This window comes from Danio aesculapii, chromosome 5, assembly GCF_903798145.1.
Source record: "Danio aesculapii chromosome 5, fDanAes4.1, whole genome shotgun sequence".
In the NCBI taxonomy this organism is placed as follows: Eukaryota; Metazoa; Chordata; class Actinopteri; order Cypriniformes; family Danionidae; genus Danio; species Danio aesculapii.
Window position 1 is genome coordinate 36,902,245 of NC_079439.1, and position 7,315 is coordinate 36,909,559.

Below are 7,315 nucleotides of genomic sequence, written 5' to 3' on the forward strand. Positions count from 1 at the left end.
CGCTGACTTACGGCATGTCTCCTGGGACAGTTCCCCCAATATAACAGGAGCTATCACTTGCTGGAATATTTTCCATATTGACTGCCAAAAATGCTGACTGTTTTGCCCTTTTCTTTTAAAGTTTTGCTCTTCCCTGACTGCACGGTTGGCTCCGCAGGCTGCAATAATCTTGATCTCCCTCCAGGACCTTCTTTGCCAGAATCAATCATTCATTTATTCTGTGACCTTCACTGAACAGACGATATAGCAGTGGAGGAGCCTAAGGCTTGCCTCAGATTCAGACAAATGTAATTGCTTTATTGATAATTCAAGTATTTTCTATGCTCAGCATGTCGATTATTTGTGATTTCAGTGACTCTTCTGCAGTTGACACTGGTGCTCCAGTAGCTAGTGACAGGAAACAAAACACTGATTCATAGGATGAAACAATTGAGGCACTGAGTCTCAGCACTATTTGCTTGAACAGGAGTACTCTCCACAAAAAAAAAAAAAAAAAAAAATGCATGAATTTGTTCTTGATCTTATTGTAATGTATCATCTCAGCAGGCTAAGCTTTAACATGTTTATCTATAAATATTAATTTAAGATTCATTTTTATTTTCAAAAATAGTTTTATCAGAGAAATTACTGGCAATTCTTAATTTTTTTTGTTTACGGCACTTTCTCTGTAAACAGTGACTGGTCTGTCGCACAGCTGTAATATGATTGGTTATCAAAGAGCGCACACAACTTGCCATTACACTTTCTTCAATGGTAGAATTATTGATTCTCTAAGTAATGATACAATCTAAGATTCCAACTTATCCAAAAAATCCATTACATCCTGATGAAATTTGAATTTTCTGAGAGCTACAACTTTTACTTTTTGACCTTACAACCTAATGTTTGCAGATAATAATGAAGAAAATTAACATGATTTTGAGATGGCCATGATATTATGCACATCCGTAGACTTTATAGCAAAACTATCAACATCTTAAAGGCACAGCATGACTCTAGGCAGTCTAATAATATGCACAAAATATTCAAATGTCTTTGGTGTTTCCTGTTTTCAAACCAGAAATCAAGGATGTATGGCATCATGACGGCACAGGACGGTCTGTCTCACTTCTAAAATAGCTTTTTCTGTGGTTTTGAATAGTCTTCAAAACATTTGGGATCATTTTAGTACAAAAGCCACCAAAATATGACACTGTTCTAGTGGTTTTTGACATTTTTATTTAAAAATAAATAACCCAAATTGTCCTGCAGAAGTCATGTCGTGGGCTTCAATAATTATTAGAAAATTCTGAGATTAAATTATACAAGTACGTAGAAGCTTTTTACTATTAGGGATCTGGTTATTATAATTCAAATGCACTTTTAATTGAGGTGTTTTGACCTATATTACTGAATAGGGTGAAAACCAGGTTCATCTTGAAACTTTATGCCATGTCATGCAAATGTGAGCAGTGTCCTGCATTTAAATTTGTCTGTTTTTATTTTTTCTTCCTCGAAATTACCATACCTATTATTGGATTTTAAATGTCACTTACGCAGCTCATAATGTAACTATACCAGGAAAAATAATCAATAATCATATTCATAAAGATTTTTTCTGCTGATCATGACTGCATGGTCACGGAGCAAAGGAAGCAGAGGAATTAAAGAGAGCAGCCACCAATCAGAATTTAGGACACCGCACAAGAGCACTGTGTTTAATGCTGCTTAAACCAACTGCTCTGCATCTGGTAAAATGCAAATAAATTATATCTTACCAACAAATATGTGAAATTAGTACAAATATTAGTCTATTTATCGATAAAAAAATAGTATTTCACAGTGTTTCATAGTATTTGTCATGTATCTTTTCTTCCAGGAAGAGCGTTAAAATATAAAGCCCGCGAAAGTTCGGTTGGAAATTGAAATGGTGAAGTTGGTAGGAACTCCGGTTCACGGATCACAGTTTGGCCGAGCATGTACTTTTGCGTAAGTTTGCTTTGTTTCTACAAGTTTCTACTGACCTGGTTGTGGTATTATGAGTAGCCTAATTAAATCATGCAGCAAGTTTCGTTCAGAAGTAGGCTAGGCTACTGATTCGTTCAGAAATTCACGTTAGGAGCAGGTTCTTTTTGAAGTATATATTTGGAGTTAACTGTCAAAACCACTCTCAAACTGTCTAAAACGTAAGTTACTCAATATTTATTTTGTACAAACATAAAATGAACATTTGTGCAAAATGTCACTGGCAATTGCTTTTAATTTATGGCTGTCTCAATGGGGTGGTAAAGTTGTTTATTGGACATTCATTTTACATTCATTCTTTAAAATTAGGCTTAACGTTATATGAAAAAAGTTGCATTTTCGGCAGTGTCTCGTTTAGCATAATTTTATGGCCTAGCTGCCATAAACAGTTCTACTGTAGCCTAATCAACGATGAATAACGCACAATGAGTACTGCACAGTTAGGGAATTCCTCAAAGGTGCAAAAAGGACAAATGTGTTTCAAATTAATTAGTTATTTTTATGTAGTAATTATTATGCTGGTAAATAAGTGTGTAGATATTAAGCATTTATATGTGTGTGTTGCTATTAAAGTTGATCAGTACAACAGTTGAGAATGCATGTGGAGTCATTGCAAAGTATAACCATATAATTTTTATGTGTTTTAAAGGCATGGAGAGTTTAAAGCAGGGGTGTTCAACCCTATTCCTGGAGATCTACCTTCCTGCAGAGTTCAGCTCCAGCCCTAATCAAACACACCTAAAACAACTAATTAGAACCTGAGCTGCACTTGATAATTGCAGGTAGGTGTGTTTGATATCGGCTGCAGCTGAAGTCTGCAGGAAGGTAGACAGTCAGGAATAGGGGTGGGTCACCCCTGGTTTAAAGCATTCAGGCACAAAAAAAGTACATTTGTAACTTTAGTGAAGAATTATTTTACTGAATTATTACAATGAAGACTATACAGTGTTATTTTACTTTTCATTATTCTATTTCTGGCAGCATGGTGGCGCAGTGTGTAGCACTCTTGCCTCACAGCAACAAGGTCACTGGTTCGAGCCTCGGCTGGGTCAGTTGGCATTTCTCTGTGGAGTTTGCATCTTCTCCCCATGTTCGTGTGGGTTTCCTCTGGGTGCTCCGGATTCCCCCACAAGTCCAAAAACATGCGGTGTACTGTAGGTGAATTAGGTAAGCTAAATTGTCTGTAGTGTGTGTGTGTGATGGGTGTGCAGCTGGAAGGGCATCTGCTGCGTAAAACATGTGCTGGATAAGTTGGCAGTTAATTCCGCTGTGGTGACCCCAGGTTAATAAAGGGACTAAGAATGAATGTATTTCGTTTCTGAATACTGTTCGACTCTATATGGAAAAACCATGTTTATTTTACTATTTTTGTTGCTCTAATATAATAATATTTGCTTGCAATTTGTTTATTATTTTGTATACATGATTCATATCCTTACAAAAATCACCCCAATCGATGCTAATTAATGATTTCTTTCCAAATAGAGCTATTCAAGCCATCTGGTGAAATTAAGGGTTAAGACTCGCTTATGGTGCACTTGTGCAAAAGGGTTTAATAAGACTAATTAGCTGTTTCCCCTGATGGTGCTTTGTTTACTGTTATTAGTTGTTACTAGGTTACTAAAACTACAGTCAGACACTCCTAAAACAGCTTAATGGAAATGCACCTGACAAGAATTTTGCATTTGTTTTATTTCTTGCAAACTTTGAAAAGATTGGCTTCACATTAAGATGGAAGCCTGGCTTATGTCGATATAAACGATTTGTTACTAACAAAATACTTTGTTGGTGCTTTAAAAATACTTTGTGACAATCTTGTGCCACAGTTAGAGGAAACCCATGCAAACACGGGGAGAACATGCAAACTCTACACAGAAATGTCAACTAACCCAGCTGGGGCTCGAACCAGCAACCTTCTTGCTGTGAGTAGGCATGGGCTAGTATAAGATTCTGACGGTATGATAACCTTGGATAAAAATACAATTATCACGGTATCATGATTACTGCTCTAAAACATTTTCTTTTTAAATGTCTGGGTTAAAAGCAAAAACTTTTACCCTTTTGAACACAATATATTTTATTTTGAGAAACATTTTAAATATTTTTGAGCAATAAACATGTCAGACTAAATTAAATATTGACTTCTGCTGTCATCGTTTGTTTTAAAAGCAGAATTTTTTGCAATGTAATACGACATCTTTAGATATATTTTCTGCTGGAGATACTGTTGTCCTAAAAAACGAAACAAAAAAATGTAAATAAAAAAATCATGCACATACCTTAGGAACTGTATTGCAGAAAATTTTGACAGGTAAAACCTTGACATTTCCAAACCGCGGTTATCGTCCCATGCCTAACTGTGAGGCGATTGTGCTACCCACTGTGCCACTGTGTTGCCCCCATTTTAGAAATATCAGAATTAAATTTTACAAAAGCATCATTGTTAGGTTGACGAAATCTAACATTTTGAACAGACTATATGTTTAACTCGATATCCCTAGCACTATTTCCCATCTAGCAATGACTTTGACAATTGTCATCTGCTCAACCATGTTCCTTTTTCTGCTATTTGCAGTGCTCTTAAGACTTTCACTGTTGGCATTTGACCCCAGTGAGACATAAAGTCATTGCACCGTGGGCCAAGAACTAGGATGTAATAGTCCAATGCTAGCTAATGCATTTTGCACTAAGTAATGGCATTTTACGATACATTCAGTCTCAATGCGGTTTTGTTTTTTATTGGCTCAAGTAGTTTGCAATGTCAGTCAAGGACTACAAGAAGCAGTCATGATCTGGGATTTTCAGAACAACCATAACCTTGTCTACTGTACCAATTTGAGTTAAAGTAACATAATTTTTGCCTTGGGAAACTCACTCTCGTCATTTGTCACCAGCCTTCCGACTTTTACTCCCAGAACACCTGCAGCTTTAAGATTTCCCACTCTATATAATTCACTAAAATCATTCCCTAAATGAAAGCTCTTGAGTTAGCTGTTCATCTAGTCCTGCCAATCACAGCACTGAAGCATGGCCTGTAATTAGCCTCAACCCCATGACGATTTATCCAACTCCAGCCTCGTTTTTAATCTGTATTCTGTATCCTATATAAATGAACGTATTTTAATTAAGTAGTCCAGGGAGGAATTAAAAGCACTACAACTTTACCTTCCCTAATACAGCATCATTACAAAGAGATAACAATGAAATGTAATGTCATTTAATAAAACTAAAATAAATATACACAAATTGGCTTGATAACGTTGAAATAGCTTTTTAAATTGTGGATGGATGGATTCACATTTTAAATAAATATAGTAATAAAATACATTATTGTATTAGTATTATATAGTATTATTATAGTATTATATATAAGTACATACAGGATTCAGAGAGTGAAATCTGACATTTATAAGACTCTTTCCATACATTAAGACCTCATTGCCACTTTAGGATTCAACGGTAACATTGGTGACAATTTAACTTAATATATTTACTAATTACTGATTGTAAGAAGGGCGACGCGGTGGTACAGTGGGTAGCACGATCGCCTCACAGCAAGAAGGTCGCTGGTTCGAGCCTCGGCTGGGTCAGTTAGCATTTCTGTGTGGAGTTTGCATGTTCTCCCCGTGTTTGCGTGGGTTTCCTCTGAGTGCTCCGGTTTCCCCCACAGTCCAAAGACATGTGGTACAGGTGAATTAGGTAAGCTAAATTGTCCGTAGTGTATGAGTGTGTATGGATGTTTCCCAGTGATGGGTTGCAGCTAGTAAGGCATCCGCTGATTAAAACATATGCTGGATAGGTTGAATGAATGAATATTTATGAAATGAACACACTGTCATTAACATCATAAATGAATGATTGTATGAAACTAATCCTCAACTAAAACATTATTAACATACTGAATAAAAATGCTAATCCAGCAGGTGGCGCCTACAACAGCAGGAATAATGGTGTTGTCTTGGTTACAGTAAACAAAGCACTGCGACATCAAATCCAGCAGGATTTTATCGATTTCATAAACTACGCAGCATCTTAATAGTCGCAGATTAAATTCAAGCAAACTTTAGCATACTAATACAAAATGTAAAACATTGTAAAAAAACATTTAAGACTTTTAAATACTTTTTAAGGGCCTTACATTTCTCTAAATTGATTTATCAACTTTTAATACTTTTTAAGACCCCGCGGACACCCTGTACATGTTTGTATGTAAATGGAGCTTTGAGAACATCAACAATTCTACATCGACATTGTCAACAATTCCTTTAAAGAAGTGAAAATTGCCATGATGAGATTAATTAAACTTGAAGCAATTATGAAATAGATGTACAGCATCACAAGACATGCAGTGCCAAGATGTGGAAAAACAAAGTCTTTACATTCCTTGTGACAATAACATTTCTACACTGAACACACTGTTCCAACCACCATTGCGTCATAGTGTATAGCAAATTTATGTTGATGTCAGAGATTACGCACTAGCGTTCATTGCACAACTCTACTAAATACCGCTGGCAAAGCCTTAGTTAGTTCATATGAAAAGAATTCTTACCTGTATGTGCTTTGTAGTTTGTTTCATTTGAGTATTTATTATTTTAGTATATTAGTATTTTCATTGGGATTTTATTTATTTTAGTTTTGGCATTTGATATTAAAGATATTTCAATCTGACAAAGAAATATCCATCATCTTTTTAAATAAAATGACACATATAATTAGTCTTAAGTTTAATTTAGTTTAAAAAACTGTTGTGAATCCTCACACTACATTGTAAGCAGAGTGCCTCTTTTCATCCCTGTACTGTGTAACATCAGGAAAGACGGATCATGTTAGATTTATACTTATACACACTCTCGGAAATAAAGATATGAGAGATGTCACCAGGGTAGGATCTTTTCAAAAAGTACATGTTTGTACCTAAAAGGTCCACATTTGTGCCACATTTCTACCTTAGTGCCTAAAAACTACAAAGTACCTTTTAGGTAGCAATGATGATTAATTAAGTACAAACATATCTTTTGAAAAGGTACTGTCGTGATGACGGCTCTTAAACTTTATTTCTGAAGATGTTTTTTTTATGTGAAAATCTTGTTAACATTATAAACCTCAAAGAACATTAAAAAAGATTATTTTTAAAAATGCAGTTCATGACCGGTTTTAAAGAGTTTATATCTATAACATTAAAGTGGATCGCATAGCTCAGATAATTGCTTCTTTTTTCAAGAGTTTGATGATACATTTTTGAGACTAAATTCTCAGACGTTTGTTTGCAGACTTTGGTATCCCGCTATATCAAATTAAAACATTTTTT